This window comes from Crinia signifera, chromosome 7 (genome assembly GCF_055691185.1).
Source record: "Crinia signifera chromosome 7, ASM5569118v1, whole genome shotgun sequence".
Classification (NCBI taxonomy): Eukaryota; Metazoa; Chordata; class Amphibia; order Anura; family Myobatrachidae; genus Crinia; species Crinia signifera.
In genome coordinates, this window is record NC_139223.1 from 15,571,442 (window position 1) to 15,591,362 (window position 19,921).

Here is a 19,921-nt window from a genome sequence, read left to right on the forward strand (position 1 = left end):
TGTGGACAGAGTGAAGAGTGTCAGGAAGACTGACACATTGTTGGTATTGTATGACGTACACAAAATTGGTTGGCCTGCATCTAAGCAGACTATTGCTAGGTGGTTGCGGTCTGTGATAGCTTTTGCATACACCAAAGTGGGTAGACCAGTACCGGCCAAAATAAATGCGCATACCACCAGGTCAGTTGCCACCTCTTGGGCGGTTCGACATGGGGCCACAGCTGAGCAGGTTTGCAGAGCTGCCACTTGGTCATCTGTTCACACATTTGCCAAATTCTATAGATTCCATGAGTTCGCGTCGGAGGACGCATCATTCGGGCGAGCAGTGCTGAGAGCTGCAGACCTGAGTGTACCCTCCCAAAGGACCGGCTCTGGAACGTCCCAGTGTTGAGCTGTGTCACCAGGACCATTGAAAGAGAAAAAGGGATTTTTGTAAGAACTTACCGTTCGAATCCCTTTCTCTGATATGGTCCTGGTGACACAGCGATCCCTCCCTTACGCTCAGTAAGTATGCCAGAAGTTTCATGATGTTCATGTTAAAATGGTTAAAAGTTAACAGTTTTCTGTTATAAAATGTGCATATAATATGTGCAGGCGTTTGTACTGAGTTAATGTATTCCAGTGGCTTTGAAAGTTTGAACTGAAGAGTCCAGGGATGCAGTAGGGGAGGAGCCTACCCTCTAAAGCTTTAGGATAGGTGCCTGGCTCCTTCGGACCCTCCTACATCCCAGTGTTGAGCTGTGTCACCAGGACCATATCAGAGAAAGGGATTCGAACGGTAAGTTCTTACAAAAATCCCTTTTTAATTGGCTTAATCATAGTTGAAAGGCTAGATTATGAGGGCCATATATGTGAAGGGTATGCCAGCGTGCACGGACGTACGCTCACTCTCACGATCGGTGACATACGCTGAGTTTTCCATTGAAAACAGGCGAGACCAGTCCATGCAAGGTGGCGAACGCTCAGATAGCCGTAAGATGTCGGTGTGAAAACGGACGAGACCCATCCGTATACGGTGGCGTACGCTCTGTTGTACGCCAGTTGTCGGTGTCTAAGAGGAGATCCGTCCGTGTACGGTGGCGTACGCTCAAGTGTACACCACTCCCCTTTGTCGGTGTTTGTGACCGTCCGTATGCGGATGTTTTGTGGGTGGACTTTTGCTCAACATCCGTGTACGGGACCATCCTCACTATATACAGATACGTGGCTCTGGGGACCATCCTCACTATATACAGATACGTGGCTCTGGGGACCATCCTCACTATATACAGATATGTGGCTCTGGGGACCATCCTCACTATATACAGATACGTGGCATCCTCACTATATACAGATCGCGTTGCCATGGCGATGCGCTATACACAGGCGCACGTCATGGCGACGCGCTGCCCACACAGCAGTGGGTTGCCGGGAACTGCGGCACCCGCCCATCCGTCTGTCGCTCCATCTGAAATGGACGGAGATGCCGGCGCAGCGCCTGGGGGAACAGAGAGGGGATGCGCCCCCCCTCCTCTTCCGGCATACTGTGACAAACTTCTACATATTTAAACCAACGCGAACTACAGCAAACAGTATCAAGGTATAAGGTACACACCCATCCACCTAATATCATGACACACCCATATTTTCTATTGGTGATAGATCCACCTCACACCATCACACACCCACATCTCTCATTGGTGCAAGAACAAACAAAACCCAGCACAAGCCAGACAGCAGTAGGATACTGAGGAAGCGGGACTTCCGCGAAACAGCTGTCTATCCCACAACTACTTTTTTGCACCTTGAGCTACTGAGGAGATACCAGACTCCCCATTACTACAATCAGGTCCAGACCTAAGAAAAAATCTCTTTCCTTCTGCAGCAGACTGACTGTCCCTAAGATCATAGCAGACAACTATCCGGGTGGTGGTAAGACCCCTATTAAGGGGCTGCTAACATTATAACCATTTTATAAAATTGTGAATACGACCCCACAGAAATTGTATTGTCCTGCTGTCATTTTGGGAAAAGGGCTTCATTGTTTTCCCTTGTGTTTTGCCCTTATCTGCTCTGATTGGTTTAGAACTATTAAGATCACCTAGAGCAGTGTTTTTCAACCACTGTGCCGTGGCACACTAGTGTGCCTTGAGCTGTTCTCAAGTGCGCCTCCAGATCTAGAGATGCCCAAACCAGTTTACAGCCACCACCAGTTCAACTGTTATTTACTGGTCTCTTCTTTTTATTTAAAGGGTCGATGTATTTTATTTGTGTTACCTGTGGGGACCAGTGTGATTGTTTTTTATATGGGGGGCAATAGGTTTGATTTTTTCCTGTGCGGGCCAATGTGTTTTGCCCTGTGGGGATCTCATGGTGTGCCTTGGCAATTTTAAAATCTTTTTTAGTGTGCCGCAAGGTAAAAAGGTTGGAAATCACTGACCTAGAGTGATACCTTTCATGTTGAGGAATAAGATTCATGATTGCATTTTCTTAGTGAAATTTATATAATTAGTGACAGGAGTGTTGCCCACTACTGTGAAAACAGGTGATTAAGCTGATGTATGATACTTGTAAATTGATATACAGGTGTATATAATGATATTGTGACCAAAGGACTACTCTTTTGATCCTTTTTGATATCACACATTCCAAATATCACTGCTTTCACCTGCCATCTTATTTCTTTTATTCTCTAATAACATATGTCTCTCTATACAACTGGGAAATTCTATAATTGTCTTCAAAGGTGGGGTTCACCGCTCATCGCCCACCAATACTGCAAAGCAAGTGGGAGATAGCAGCGTGCACATACACCCTACAAGGCAATTAACTTTGTTCTCTAAAACTATACACTTTCTGGGCTCAAAACCTCACTGATTGAGGGTAGATTTCCCTGCAAGGGCTCAGCTAATCAGGGAGTCGCCCACTCTAACAGAGAGGGAATTACAGCCCAACTATTTAACACCCTTATCTGCAACTGTCGCATGGTAAGACCCGCTCAATTGCACAGTCTGGTTTAGCCAGACATACAGAGCAATCAGCAGCAGTCACCGTGACCACAAACAAACTGCAGGGGTGTACTGACACTTAATTTGTTCTCATCTATCTCTCCTTCTCACCTCCCTTCTTCTCCATCCCCTCCCCCTTCTTTTCCCTCCTTCTTTTCCTTCTTTTCCCCTCTCCTCCCTTTTTTTTCCCTTTTCTTTCTTTCTTTCTCTCCCCACTTTTTTCCTTATATCAAAAATCTTCCTGTCAATAGAAAATAACAACTACCTTAAAAACCTAAAATCATTGGTGCAAAATAAGGTATTTTACCGTAATAACAAATATTCGCGGTCCACTCCATATATTGTGGTACCTCAATAATTAATAGAGAACTCTGTCAATTGGAGTCTCAGGAATTGTACATGGTTTTTTGTATGTCTGTCTTGTCATGTCTAAATCTATTTTTATGAACTAATAATTAAACGTTAAGTTTTAAATTTTAAAGCGTGCCCCCAAAAATAGAGAGTACTTTCTCTTTTTTCTTTTGCATTACTTCTTACTCTCAGGGGAGCACCTCCACATCATTTATCAATGTATAACGCATATTTGATACTATAAAATAGTGGATTTTCTGATACAAGTATATCTGATACACACCCTATATACTTAAAAGTGGTACTGGTGCACAGGTTTTCTTTCCCAATCTACCTTTCCCCATGTTGTAGTAATAAAAATACATGGCTCTGGGGAACATCCTCACTATATACAGATACGTGGCTCTGGGGAACATCCTTACTATATACAGATACGTGGCTCTGGGGAACATCCTCACTATATACAGATACGTGGCTCTGGGGACCATCCTCACTATATATACAGATACGTGGCTCTGGGGACCATCCTCACTATATATACAGATACGTGGCTCTGGGGACCATCCTCACTATATATACAGATACGTGGCTCTGGGGACCATCCTCACTATATACAGATACGTGGCTCTGGGGAACATCCTCAGTATATACAGATACGTGGCTCTGGGGAACATCCTCAGTATATACAAATACGTGGCTCTGGGGAACATCCTCACTATATACAGATACGTGGCTCTGGGCACCATCCTTGCTATTGGCTCTGGGGACCAACCTCGCTATTTACAGATACGTGGCTCTGGGTACCATCCTCACTATATACAGATACGTGGCTCTGGGGACCATCCTCACTATATACAGATACGTGGCTCTGGGGACCATCCTCACTATATACAGATACGTGGCTCTGGGGACCATCCTCACTATATACAGATACGTGGCTCTGGGGACCATCCTCAGTATATACAGATACGTGGCTCTGGGGACCATCCTCAGTATATACAGATACGTGGCTCTGGGGACCATCCTCACTATATACAGATACGTGGCTCTGGGGAACATCCTCGCTATATACAGATACGTGGCTCTGGGGAACATCCTCGCTATATACAGATACGTGGCTCTGGGGACCAACCTCGCTATTTACAGATACGTGGCTCTGGGGACCAACCTCGCTATTTACAGATACGTGGCTCTGGGGACCAACCTCGCTATTTACAGATACGTGGCTCTGGGGACCATCCTCGCTATTTACAGATACGTGGTTCTGGGGAACATCCTCGCTATTTACAGATAAGTGGCTCTGGGGAACATCCTCGCTATATACAGATACGTGGCTCTGGGGACCATCCTCACTATATACAGATAAGAGGCTCTGGGAAACATCCTCACTATATACAGTTACGTGGCTCTGGGGAACATCCTCGCTATATACAGATACGTGGCTCTGGGGATCATCCTCGCTATATACAGATACGTAGCTCTGGGGACCATCCTCGCTATATACAGATACGTAGCTCTGGGGACCATCCTCACTATATACAGATACGTGGCTCTGGGGACCATCCTCTCTATATATAGATACGTGGCTCTGGGGACCATCCTCACTATATACAGATATGTGGCTCTGGGGACAATCCTCACTATACACAGATACGTAGCTCTGGGGAACTTCCTCACTATATACAGATAAGTGGCTCTAGGGACCATCCTCGCTATATATAGATACATGGCTCTGGGGACCATCCTCACTATATACAGATACGTGGCTCTGGGGACCATCCCCACTATATACAGATACTTGGCACTGGGGACCATCCTCACTATACACAGATACGTGGCTCTGGGGAACGGATTCAGTATTAAATCCCGGCGGTCGGGATCCCGGCGTTCAGAATCCCGAAGCTGGAATCCCGATCGCCGAAATCCCGACAAGGGGGGGACATGGATCGCCCCCCATTGCGGGCTCGCTGCGCTCGCCGCGCTCGCCATGCAGCGGGCCCGGTGCCTCGCTACGCTCGGCTCACTAATTTATTCTCCCTCCGTGGGTGTCGTGGACACCCACGGAGGGAGAAAGTGTCGGGATTTCGGCGATCGGGATTCCAGCGTCGGGATTCTGAACGCCGGGATCCCGACCGCCGGGATTTACACTGCATCCCTGGGGAACATCCTCACTATATAAAAATACGTGGCTCTGGGGAACATCCTCACTATATACAGATACGTGGCTCTGGGGAACATCCTCACTATATACAGATACGTGGCTCTGGGGAACATCCTCACTATATACAGATACGTGGCTCTGGGAACAATCCTCAGTATATAAAGATACGTGGCTCTGGGGACCATCCTCACTATATACAGATACTTGGCTCTGGGGACCATCCTCGCTATTTACAGATATGTGGCTCTGGGGACAATCCTCGCTATATACAGATACGTGGCTCTGGGGACAATCCTCAGTATATAAAGATACGTGGCTCTGGGGACCATCCTCACTATATACAGATACGTGGCTTTGGGGACAATCCTCAGTATATAAAGATACGTGGCTTTGGGGACAATCCTCACTATATACAGATACGTGGCTCTGGGGACCATCCTCATTATATACAGATACGTGGCTCTGGGGACCAGCCTCACTGTATACAGATACGTGGCTCTGGGGACAATCCTCAGTATATAAAGATACATGGCTCTGGGGCCCATCCTCACTGTATACTGATACGTGGCTCTAGGGATCATCCTCACTGTACACAGATACGTGGCTCTAGGGATCATCCTCACTGTACACAGATACGTGGCTCTGGGGATTATCCTCACTATATACAGATACGTGGCTCTGGGGAACATCCTCAGTATATACAGATACGTGGCTCTGGGAATCATCCTCACTATATACAGATACGTGGCTCTGGGGACACATAACAGGCATCTGTGATATCACAGGAACGATGTAAATGTGGCGAATATATGAGCCAGTTAGCCAGACAAGTTAATTTGATGAGAGCAAGATCAAAGTTCCTATACTGTAAAATGGCTAAAAGACATTATCGTATGTTTTCATGGTATCCAAGCTTCTCAGTGCATATGAAACCAAGCTGGTGCGGATTTGTGGGAGTAGGAGAAGAGTCGATCGGCCGTGATTTCAGCGAATAACCTGATATCTTAATTAAGCAGTGTGATAAGTCCACGTGTGACGTGCGGTGCCACGAGCCTGAACCAAAGTTCCAGTATAAGCAGCAGAAATCTTCTCAATGAGATACTGTGACAATATCATTTCATCCGATACAAAAGTAACGATGTCGGACCCCTATTTCATGTAAAAATCCATTAGTTGGGATGAACCTGTTGGAGATAAACTTCACTTTTAATCAAGGTCCTTCATAGATCTGTAAGACTTATATCAATCGATTGAGCCTAAAATAATTAGTCTGTTTAAAAAGAAATCCAGCGTAAAACATAATCCACTCCAGCAATCTGTTCTGTACCTTACAGGGAGGCGATCACGCAAAATGAAATTGACTTGTGATTCTTCTTGTCATTTATTAGGGCTCCGCAAACTAAAGTGAACGCTTTATAAGAGGACACATGGAACTCTCGTACTATGCAAACCCGAGGCTGACTGAGCAGCCTTCAATATTATTGGGTGTGGTGATCGCCCTATTCTCCTTCTGACCCGGCACAGGACTCTACGCTCAGCCGCTTCCAAAATTCTTGTGTGTGGTCTCTCTCGTTAACTACTGGACACCGATAATTGCAAGTGAATGAAATAGATGTGGTAATTGCACACTTGCTGAAATTCCTGCTGCACCCTCCGGGAGGAGTCAGGCGGCTCGCCCTGGCAGGGGGGCATGGGGCGGTATACAGGGGGTGTGGCGGAGGAAAATTATGCTGGGTAGGGGCCTGGGGTGCTTTATGAGAAGAGGAGGCCTGTATGCAGCCTTCTCCATTAGGGCCCCTCCTCCCTCCTGGCCGCAGCGTCCAGCCACCCAGCACAATACCTTCATTGCGGAACTCCGGGGGATAAGTATAAGAAAATAGGTGCAGTGTGTTCGGTGTGGGACCACCTGGGAATAAAGGACCCACGTGCACTGCACTCATTATATATACGCCACTGGTAGGGGCGGAGCAGGGGGTGTGTCTTCTTACATCATTGTGCTATACAATACTACAGGGGCACAATGATGCAATCACTGCAAACGAAGGGTTGTGTGCAGCTATAGTGGGGTGTAGGCAGGTGGGCATTGGCCAGGAAACTTGCCCACTCTTACCGACGTTCCGGTACTCCCAGTAATTCCCAGAGAGTAGGCAAGTACAGGTGATTGGCTTTGTCTGATTACCTCTGAGGGTGTATCTATGTGACAGATACATGTATTTACCCCCAAATATGCAGAATGTAGCCGCCGACACTCTGACCACAGAATAAGGGGCAGCAGAAAGTCAGAAATTAGGTTTATAGAGGTCTACACAACACCTGTCACTTTCCCTGGACGACTCATGAATTTGAGGGTGCCCCCCTCCTGGATCCGCCAACTACTCTAGAGCAGTGAGAGCCGGTTCATTGGCTTGATGACACTATTTGAGATGAAACGCATCCTCTGAACTGTGCCACTGAAAAGGAGAAGGTGGGGCTGCAATGATGTCATTCAACAATGCACCTCCCTACAACCAAATAGGGAGCGTGTGTGTGTGTACAGCCTGTAGTATCGTACTGTACACTTCTATTAATAGGGGTACATTTACTAAGATGAAAGTGCTATGTTAGATTCTATTATCTTCTAGAATGTGCTATATAAATAAGATAGGCCCCTTAAGGTTTCATTTTTCTTCTAATACACTATTATCTCCATTCTCCCTAGAATGTGTGCGTATGTGTGTGTATGTATATAGGCATAGAAAGACAGATATATACATACATAGATATTATATCAGCCTTACAGCAAAAGTTTCTATGGGCCTGATTCAGGGTACAGTTGCATTGGTGGCGCATGTGCCGATGGGTGTGCTACGGCGGATGCAGTACGGCATCAGAATGTCACGGGTGAAACACTATTGTACCTTTTTGAGGGTCATGCTCACTGTTAAAAAATTCTGCATAAACCAGCTGGTCATAGCAAGTCCTGATTTACCCCTAGGTTGATTGAATCAATCAGGAGATTATTGTTTAAGGAACCGAAGATCCTCTTACACAACCTCAAACAGTTTGTAGACAATTGAGGTAATCTTGGTCTATGAAGATGAACCCCTGATGAAGTCTCACTAAGATGAAACGCGTTGAGTTTGTTTCTCCTAACTTGACACAACAAAAGTGGTGTGGAGGAATTCAATCAGACAAAAGGATATTGGCCCCGATGTACTAAGCTTGAAAAGTGATAAAATGGAGAGTGATAACGTACCAGCCAATTAGCTCCTAACTTGTTCAACGAAGGGCTGGAGAGCTGCACAATAATAAGTGTCTGCATACAACAGTGAGGCGCAGTGGAGGTTCCTTGGAGCTGCATTCAGCCAATGGATTATGAAGGCAATGATTGTATTATTGATTAAATATTTTAATGTGTACTAATATATGTGCTCTTATCTGTTTAATTCTCATAGAATCATCAGTCTATACTTTGTTCTGATTAATGTGATGCCTATGCAATAAATTCCAAATGCAATTTGACCTTGTGTAAATTCATCCTTGTGTAAATTCAGCATTTAAGTATGTTTTCAGTGTATTGCTGTGGGGTGTGGCCCTCTGTCCCTCTGTTCAGTGAATAGACACTGTGTGTATGCGAGTCGTCAGCAGAGACACCTGAGCAGCTGCTGCAAATCATAGTGAATGCAGAAAAATATATCACTGTCCTTGCACAGTAAAGGTGTATGCACACGATGCGATTGCCTTCTTATTTGATCCTGATTCAAGATCGAATTGGGATCAAATCGCACGGCAAGCTAAACACATTTAGTTTTGACTAGAAAGATGGAGCCAGTCTGCTCAATGTCTATTCGATTTGATTCTGACTATATAGTGTTGGGGCCATGGCCAGCAGCATACACAGTGCTGGCCATGCCCCCCGTAGTGACAGAAAACAGGCCTGTGGCCTGCAGCCTTGGCATCCCTGTGAGACCACACCCTTTTCCAGGTGCAAGCAGCTACAGTGTGCAGTCATCCCAATATCTAAAACCAAAATGTTAGTTTTTACCCCTAGCTTAAATCAGGGTTGCCTACCTGACCCTCTCCATGAGGGAGAAAATGCTCTGTTCCTTATCTTTCCTGGTAATGTCTGATTGCCAGCACCTGTGGGGAGCTAGGTAACTGATAAGAAAGGTGTCACCACAGGTGCTGGCAATCATACATGATTACCAGGGAAGTCCAAGGACAGAGCATTTTCTCCCTGAAGGAGAGGGTCAGGTAGGCAAGGCAACCCTTACTTGTAGAAATAACAAAGATACATATTTTTGTTTACATTATTCAATAAAGTTTTCTTTCCAGATTTAAATAATGCAAAAAAAAAAAAAACACGGACGCAACGACATTGGCAGGTGCCCTCAGTGACGGAGGCTTCGGCGTCCCTTCTGCGCCTGCGAGCCCGAACCATTTCCTCCCCGGAGACGCCCCGACGAGACCAGCGAGGCCGCGTCTGCGCAGTGGGTCCCCGAGCCGCTTCCGGTTTAGCTCCCGCCCGCTCCGCCATCTTGGATGGAGGGGAGAGGAAAAAAAAAGGGAGGGGGAGAGAGAGTGAGAGGTAGAGCTGTATATAGAGGACGGGAGGGGGCTGTGGGATGCTCCCTATAGACTGACACTGAGCTGGGGCTTCTCGCACACAGGGCACATCCATACACAGATCTGTCTCCTATAGATGTGCATGCGGCACTGAGAGGGGGACTGAGCACATCATACACCTTACAGGGGGAAAGCACAGCACTGACACCCGGGGCACAGGCTCACACATACTGAGGGACCCTCACAGGGGGCTGGAGCCTGGTCACAGCACCTATACATGCTATACATTGCATCCTGTTCCCCCCCTCCCCATACATAGGGCTCTTTATATAGAGAGCATTATATAGCTATTTATCATCCAGAGGGGGAGGCCTGCAGCTGGGCCATACATCTGAGCTGTGTGATTATACCTCTATAGGGGCTGCCAGGGTCCATGACACGGTGCTGATCCACCAGCAGGCGAGGAGACGGCATTGGTACGGGCACAGGAGACCGGCACAAAGAGACAGGCTTGGGTTCTGCCAGACACAAAGAGGCTCCGCTACATGCACGGTGAGTCTGCCCAGCAGGGTGGCCTCAGCGGGCAGGAGATAGAGGACAGTAAGGCTGGCACACTCGCTTGTGCCCACAAGGACCGCCTGCATTAGACGGACAGGTCGGCTTGCCCGGAGAGCCAGCATGGGAGGCCGCGGGCAGAGACTGCTGCCCCTCGTCCATTGAGAGACGACAAACCGGCGAGGAAGATCCAGTGACGCGGTGACCCTTTCAGGTAAGGTGGGCAGCTGCCCCGTGTGTTAGGTGGTTGGGTTTGCTATGGGGGATCCACTTGTAAGGGGGTCTGTGAAATTATGGGATTTATAAAGAGGGTATAGTTTAAGGTAACCGGATACATAGGGATAAATATCGTGCTATCTGGAAAACTTGCATTGACCAGATCACCTGTCCCCTACTTGAAATTTAGATTATCAATCTCTGTGGTGGCTGTCAGTGGCCCTGCGGGGGCGCCCCGGCGGTGTCTGTCAGTGGCTCTGCGGGGGCGCCCCGGCGGTGGCTGTCAGTGGCTCTGCTGGGGCGCCCCGGCGGTGGCTGTCAGTGGCTGTCAGTGGCTCTGCGGGGGCGCCCCGGCGGTGGCTGTCAGTGGCTCTGCGGGGGCGCCCCGGCGGTGTCTGTCAGTGGCTCTGCGGGGGCTCCCCGGCGGTGTCTGTCAGTGGCTCTGCGGGGGCGCCCCGGCGGTGTCTGTCAGTGGCTCTGCGGGGGTGCCCTGGCGGTGGCTGTCAGTGGCTCTGCGGGGGCGCCCTGCGGTGGCTGTCAGTGGCTCTGCGGGGGCGCCCTGGCGGTGGCTGTCAGTGGCTCTGCGGGGGAGCCCTGGCGTTGGCTGTCAGTGGCTCTGCGTGGGTGCCCTGGCAGGGGCTATCAGTGGCTCTGCGGGGGCGCCCCGGCGGTGGCTGTCAGTGGCTCTGCGGGGGCGCCCCGGCGGTGGCTGTCAGTGGCTCTGCGGGGGGGCGCCCTGGCTGTCAGTGGCTCTGCGGGGGGGCGCCCTGGCTGTCAGTGGCTCTGCGGGGGGGCGCCCTGGCTGTCAGTGGCTCTGCGGGGGGGCGCCCTGGCTGTCAGTGGCTCTGCGGGGGGGCGCCCTGGCTGTCAGTGGCTCTGCGGGGGGGCGCCCTGGCTGTCAGTGGCTCTGCGGGGGGGCGCCCTGGCGGTGGCTGTCAGTGAACCTTATGCATAACAATCGTTATGCTTGCTGAACTCGTGTGTCGAAGGAATGGCTACCTAGATATTGTGCAGCGGTAACATCAGGTTTCGATTGAGATGGATAGACAGTCTATGGTAGAAGCCCATGGAACCAGCAACAGACCGGACAGGATCTTGTCTAGGCGCCTGTGGTGGGGAAATGATGGTGTGGCCGGTGCAGCTAGGGCACTTGGCATTGAACAAGATGGTTGAACAGTGGTTGTGTTGTGGGGGGAGGAGGTGTTCATAAAACTTGTGGTGGGAAGTCTGGTGTCCGATGATTACTGATTCTTAACAAATCATCTATTGGTGAACCTGTGTCTGACAAGCAACAATTTGTAGATTTATATTTCTAATGTGTTTAATTATATTGGGTGCTCCAAGACGGTGACTGGACCTCTTCTTCCCATGATCCTGGGACATTGGCCCTTTATTCAGATCTGATCACAGTGTACATTTCTTCTCAAAATGGGCAAAACCAAGCTGCACTGCAGGTGGGGCAGATGAAACTTGTGCAGAGAGAGTTCAATTTGGGTGGGGTGTGTTGAAACTGAAATCTAAATTGCAGTGTAAAAATAATGCAGCCAGTATTTACCCTGCAGAGAAACAAAATAACTCACACAAATCTAACTCTCTCTGCACATGTTACATCTGTCCCACCTGCAGTTCACATGGTTTTGCCCATTTTGACAACAAATTTGCACTGCGATCAGATCTGAATAAGGGCCCTTGTGCAAAAGGAAAACAGGCTTAGAAGTATTCATTCATTGTACAGTACAATGTGACGTCCAATTCCAACCTCTTCCCTGGTAGTATTACCTTTTTTAATAGGAGGTAGTCCTTCGGGTTTATCTGTCAGTGGGAAGGGTTTGCATCATGGACCACAGACTAGAAGCATCAGTGTGTAGAATTGGTGGTAAATGTGTCATGTGTTGCTCGTTACCAGCTGCCATATTCCTGGGATAAGAGCCCTAGGATTGGGTGGACATAACCCAGCAGTCTCAACAGAGAACTACTGGTGCAGTTCTGTACTGAGACGTATACCTTTTATGTTCTGCTGACAGAAGGGGGCGCTGTGCTTTGTCCACGATTATACATTGTGTCCCACTTGCTATGGGCTGGGCAATTGCGGCCCTCCAGATGTTGATGAACTACACATCCCAGGATGCTTTGCATTAGTTTTGCTATGTGGCCATGCTGAAACTGATGCAAGGCATGCTGGGATGTGTAGTTCATCAACATCTGGAGGTCCGCAATTGCCCAGCCTTGCACTTGTTGGTGACCTGGCATCATCGTTTGTCCCAGTAGTGAAGGCAGTGGGGTTTATTGTGGGCCCTCCAACAATGTTTTTTGGCTGCGTGTGAACCTTATTATAATAATAATTATTAATTGTGCGATAATTTTAAACGGCATAAATGTAATTTCTAGTACATTCCATGCGAAAATAATTGCAGCTTTTGGGGCATTTTCTGGAAATGAATTGCTGTCACCTCAAGCAGCCAACCTTATTCGAGTTCGTGTCTGAGGATTAGAGCCTTCTCCTGGTTGCCGTGGGTTACAGAATCTTATCTTCATCGTGATTTCCTCACCTGTTCCCTTGAACCACCGATGTGGCCCGTCAACACTGAGCTTCCTTCACAGTGTCTCTTCTTGTGATACTGACCCTGAGGTGGCACGCATTGGCATCGCAAGCTGTATACGCCAGTGCGGCATGTACTACGTTGTCTACCGATATGGACTATATAGTCCATATCTGTAGTTCATATCACACCATGTGTCACCGGAGCTAGGGCCACAGTCCCAGGACCACCAGTGATGGACTGGCCACACTGTGTGATGTGTGCACATGAGATTGTGTTACAGGCCCAGGATACGGATGGGGCAGGATGCGGGGAGACTTGGAGCTAAGCACAGGAAGTTGTCAGCAGGCATGGTCACTGCTGTTACAGATGGTGCTGAGATGTGTGATGCAGGATCACTGTATATAGGGGTGCCATACTGGAATGGCCTGTGCTTTGGAGGCAGAGGTAACGCTGGTCTGGGCTGGTAGTGACCACCAATCAGAAATGTAATTCCTGCTGCTGAATGGATGATGGCAGTAGAACCCTTACAGAAGGGTTTCCCAATCTCTGCTCTCTAGGAGCAGGCCAGGCTATTTGGAAATACCAGCGTGTGCACAGATGGTATAATCAGGCTCACTGTACTAACAGTCACCTGTGCTTAAATAGGCATTGACTTAAAACCCGCACTGTCACGGTGCTTTAAGGACAGAATTTAGGATCCACCGTATTTCAGTCTATATTCCCTCCAATCACACGCAACCCCTTTATTTTGGCAGCCAATCAACTCGCAAGTATGGTATTTTGTGGAGGAATGGCAGCTGGAGGAATCCCACCGGGGAAACATACAGCGATCCAATGCATGACTCCATATTATGTTATGTTATGTAACACACAGTGTGTTTGGGATAACACGTTAATATAGTGTGTGGGGGTGTTGGGGGGATGTTGTGAGGTTTATTCCCTTCGCTAAGAAACCATTCGTTCATAATACTGCACATGGTTACTGTTATACACCCGGAGCCTTTACAGACATCTTTGTGATTTGATTAAAAGCGACGGACGGGCTACCAAACGTGTCTCCGGCTGCAGTTTTACATCACTCATAGATCAACTGCCAGCTTGCTCTTATCAGCTACAGTGGCAGTAACTTATCTCTGCCTCAGCGTGGATCTTCTAGTAATGTCTTACATGGATGGACAGACTCTGCTATCCCATGTAAGACACTAGCCTGGCTACTGGGAGGAAATCCCTGGTGACATCACTGGGATTTCCTCTGACCATGGGGAAGCATTCCTATGCTGTTGCATATTATAGTGTTCAGCTTTGAATCGTATGTATGAAGGGGCGAGGAACCCAAACTGAATTGCCCCTGGCTCACTCACCCTAATGGAGATCAGAGGAACGCACACCTTTACACCCATCTGACTGCACAAGTCTATATGTGGCATAGCACTACTGCGTGTAACATTTAATGATGCCCCCCTGTGAGTAGGCGTGCAGTGCTGTGCGCTTCCCTTCATGGGGACACTGATTTAGTGGCTACATTTTGGGCAACCTATGTGAAAGCTGCAAATAGTTACAAACTGTAGGTCATGGATAATGGTGGCAGATCATTTCGGGAACCGGAGGGTGTGGTATGGTTTTTCACAGAAATATATCAACGTGTACTGAGCAACTCACTAAAAAATTGTTAGAGCCCTGGATATCTCTGCTAATGATCTATACAAAGCCATAGGGGCCGGGTCACTTTATAAATACACCATAATATTTCTGGATAGGAACTAATAGGAACTTATTTGTTTGACTTATGTCTCCACGAGGGTTCCGCAGCGATGTGCATGTATCCCGGCCGCTTCCTATTGGATGATTGCATTGTCTCTTACCCGTATGATGCCATACAGGACTCAAGAATGCCTCTGATCATCCATAACTACAACAAACCTTTATAACCCAACCTGGAGTGTAGTTACCGGGGAAGTGAGAGGGACACCGGATATCTAGTGATATTTATTTTTATTTATTTATTAACAGTTTCTTATATAGTGCACACATATTCCGCAGCGCTTTACAGAGACTAGTTGAACATTCACATCAGTCCCTGCCCCATTGGTGCTTACAATCTATATTCCCTACCACATGTACACGCGCACACACAGACATTCTAGGGTTAATTTGGTGGGAGCCAATTGAGCCAATGACCAGTATATTTTTGGATTGTGGGAGGAAACCGGAGGAAACCCACCCAAGTACGAGGAGAATATACAAACTCCGCACAGTTAGAGCCATGGTGGGAATAGAACCCAGGACCTCAGTGCTGTGAGGCAGTAATGCTAACCATTACACCACTGCCCCGTATATATAACACATGGTGGGGATAGTACCCATGACCTCAGCGCTGTGAGGCAGTAATGTACCCATTACACCATCAGTACTGCCCTGTATACATAACACATGGTGGGGATAGTACCCATGACCTCAGCGCTGTGAGGCAGTAATGCTAACCATTACACCATCCGTGCTGCCCCGTATATATAACACATGGTGGGGATAGAACCCATGACCTCAGTGCTGTGAGGCAGTAATGTACCCATTACACCATCCGTACTGCCCCGTATATATAACACATGGTGGGGATAGAACCCATGACCTCAGCGCTGTGAGGCAGTAATGCTAACCATTACACCATCCGTGCTGCCCCGTATATATAACACATGGTGGGGATAGAACCCATGACCTCAGTGATGTGAGGCAGTAATGTAACCATTACACCGTCCGTACTGCCCCGTATATATAACACATGGTGGGGATAGAACCCATGACCTCAGTGATGTGAGGCAGTAATGTAACCATTACACTATCCGTACTGCTCCGTATATATAACACCTGGTGAGAATAGAGCCCATGACCTCAGCGCTGTGAGGCCGTATTGTAACCATTACACCATCTGTACTGCCCCGTATATATAACACATGGTGGGAATAGAGCCCATGACCTCAGCGCTGTGAGGCAGTAATGCTAACCATTACACCGTCCGTACTGCCCCGTGTATATATAACACATGGTGGGGATAGAACCCATGACCTCAGCGATGTGAGGCAGTAATGTAACCATTACACCATCCGTACTGCTCCGTATATATAACACATGGTGAGAATAGAGCCCATGACCTCAGCGCTGTGAGGCCGTATTGTAACCATTACACCATCTGTACTGCCCCGTATATATAACACATGGTGGGAATAGAGCCCATGACCTCAGCGCTGTGAGGCAGTAATGCTATAACCATTACACCATCCGTACTGCCCCGTATATATAACACATGGTGAGAATAGAGCCCATGACCTCAGCGCTGTGAGGCAGTAATGCTATAACCATTACACCATCCGTACTGCCCCGTATATATAACACATGGTGAGAATAGAGCCCATGACCTCAGCGCTGTGAGGCAGTAATACTAACCATTACACCATCCGTACTGCCCCGTATATATAACACATGGTGGGGATAGAACCCATGGCATCAGTGCTGTGAGGCAGTAATGCTAACCACTACACCATCCGTACTGCCCCGTATATATAACACATGGTGGGGATAGAACCCATGACCATTACACCATCCTTACTGCCCCGTATATTTAACACATGGTGGGGATAGAACCCATGACCTCAGTGCTGTGAGGCAGTAATGTAACCATTACACCATCCGTACTGCCCCAAGTAAAGCAAATTTGGGGGAGGGAGAGAAGTAAATCTGTATTTGCTGAGGCTGTACCTGACAAGTGGGTGGAAGCGCAGGAACAGGAGTTGCTGGTGGGGGACAGGAGACCGATACAGAGGTGGGCTAGTGGCGTGGATAGTGCTGGCAGCAGAGAACAAGGAATGTTCAGCCCTGTACGTGAGCGCCTCTGAGTTCCAGAGCTTTGAGACTGCACGGGAGAAGTGGCGTGGTTCACCTAGAATGTAATCAGGCGCATGGGCAGTCATTGATGTAGTTGGTAGAATGGGAGGTATAGAGCAGGGGTAGAGGGGGATGACACAAGTAGCGCATTAAGTATAGACTAGGGCAGGCATGTCCAAAGTCAGGCCCGGGGGCCAATTGCGGCCCGTGCTGTCATTTGAAGCGGCCCGAAGCCTCCAGCTGGAAGCGGGCAGAGCATCAGATGTGAGAAGCACAGCACAGGTGGGGCCCTGGTGAGCGCACCTTTACCTTGCTACAGTATCTGCTGCAGTGAGGAGGTGCCGGCTGCTACAGTCAGATGTGTTTGGCGTCCTACCCCTGCTGCTGCAATCGTGTATCGCCTTACTCCACAATCAGTGACAGCAGTGTTTGGGAAGGGGGGCGCTTGCTCCCATAACATGCAGAGCAGAGGAGGGCAGCAACGGGAGCCCAAGCATCTCCTGTCCTTGCAGTGCCTGATTTGCCTCTCCTTCCTCTGGCTCACACAAGGGGCTGGGAAACATACAGAGAAGGGAGGGGGCTGAGTGGGGGACATACAGTGAAGGAGGGTCAGACTGGGGGACATGCAGTGATGGCCATTCAGAGAAGGGGGAGCAGGGGCAGGCTGGGTGACATACAGTGAATGGGGGCAGAGTGGGGTACATAATGAATGGGGGTCATACAGTGAATGGGAGTCATACAGTGAAGGAGGGTCAGGCTTGGGGACAAACAATGAATGGAGGCACTGATGGACATTAAGAGAAGGGGGCAGGCTGGGGGACAGAGTGAATGGGTGCAGAGTGGGGAACATACAGTGCATGGGGGCAGAGTGGGGGACCATTCTGATGTGATTAATGATTCAAAGAATGTCAGGCTGAATGGTCGGCCCCCACCCATTTACACTTCACCAAATATGGCCCTCGTCGCAAAAAGTTTGGACACCCCTGTACTAGGGGGCCTGTGCGAAAATTTTGCATGCAAATATAATACGATTCATTGTATAGCGAGGTCGGTGGTTTGTAGAGGGGCGAATGAAGAACCGATTCATATGTAGAAATTTCGAGTAGTCGAGCAAAACTGATTATCATAGCCGTGCGGCGCATCCAGGGAACTCTAGGGCCAAAAGTACATTTTTAACTTTGATTTGTAAACCAACAATACAATGTGCAATTCTAAATGAACCATTTGTCAGAAGGGGAGAACTTTATCAAAATTGATAAATGAGGAAACATTTTTAAGATTAAGTATGAAGGGAGAAAAGGGAGCGTCACAAAATCACCTTCTAGAAGTAATATGTGATTTAGTGCCGAGGGAGAGCTCAGAAATGAGGCGACAATAGTCCTGGTGGGAAAGGACGAGAGCATGGATGACAGTTTTGATAGCGGCCGTGGTGATAAAGGACCTGATTCCGGAGTTCTAGCGAGGCCGAAGCGGTATGACTGTGACGGAGAATGGATGTGTGGATTATGGGCCGGGTCATAGATTATGCAGCAAAACTGGGGGAAGGAGGAATGTGGGGGACCAAAGAGGACGGTTATGGCCGCCAGGGTGCAGACTGGTCTCCTCCTATATTTACATTTGCCATACGCTCGGTGACTCTTCATGTTACAGCCTTCTGTCAGCGGGAACCCTAACAGGAAGTCTGGTGTGCATGGGGAAACCTCTTCCCTCTGCATAAAGAACTACTAATTTATCTCTGTCTTCACCTGGTTGCTACTGTGAGTCGCCTGGTATATTATAAGGCGGTAGTAAGGTTAAAGGCTCCTGTGTACAGGTGCTGAGGAGGTTCTGTGTGTTACCATGGCGCTATCGCAGGTGTTACCGGCACCTGATGAATGTAGGGTATATTATGCACTGATGTTCCTAGTGCGATAAACCTGCAGCTTAATAACTACCAGCCTAATAGGAACTAAGATACGCAAACAACTGATCTGTGTCTATAACCATTGTTCTGTGAGCCTTCTGTGGATCATGTGACCGTGGTGGTTAAGTCGGATGGTTGGTGCTGCGGCTCAGAGTCCGTTCAATGACATACCCTTGGATCAGTTCTACTGAGCCGCTTCCAGATCGCTGCAGGAAGGGGCCGTCAGAACCGAACAGCCAGCGGCGGGATGTGCCTGACCACTACCCACCGTTAGGGTGAAATCAATGTAGTCGCTGTTCTGGGAGTAATCTCTGCTGGTGCCAATGGGCACACATCTACAGCTTCCTTCTGATGTGACTGGTTTATATATGGCTCCCTCCCATTCCCATCAGATACAGCTTGGAACCTCAGAGAACTGGGAGGCGCCTGGCTCACAGATGAACAGCGATGGGGTGTCCTTGTTGGCACTGAATGATTAATTAGGCTCCTGGGAGATGGGGTTCTATAGAGAGCGCTGTCCCCGGTGACTGGAAGAGTTCGCCCTATTCACCAGCCCCTCTGCTGTGAGATGTTTGCTGGGATGCCTGGCAGACGTCGTAATGGAGACCTATGTACAGGTGCCAAGGCCCACACCGCCAATGAAGTGCACCCGTTTCGTATGACTGTTGCCGTTAGAAGGGGTAGAATGAGGTAACCCATCAATAAGGGTGCTGGCGATATATGGTGGAAGAAGAGAAGAATCGCAGACTTATAAAGCTAAAAGATATTTGCTCCATGAAGACCT

The 19,921-nt window shown here is 48.5% G+C and overlaps 2 protein-coding genes across 2 annotated transcripts in view; one reads left to right on the plus strand and one right to left on the minus strand.

Moving 5' to 3' along the window:
- Positions 1-19,921, minus strand: part of LOC146019826 (nucleoside diphosphate kinase A1) — a 179,729-nt gene that overhangs the window by 57,732 nt on the left and 102,076 nt on the right. The window lies entirely within an intron of this gene.
- Positions 10,011-19,921, plus strand: part of TAOK2 (TAO kinase 2) — a 45,706-nt gene continuing 35,795 nt past the window's right edge. The window contains 1 exon segment of the mRNA XM_083152404.1: positions 10,011-10,813. The gene's annotated coding sequence lies outside the window, so the exon portion shown is untranslated.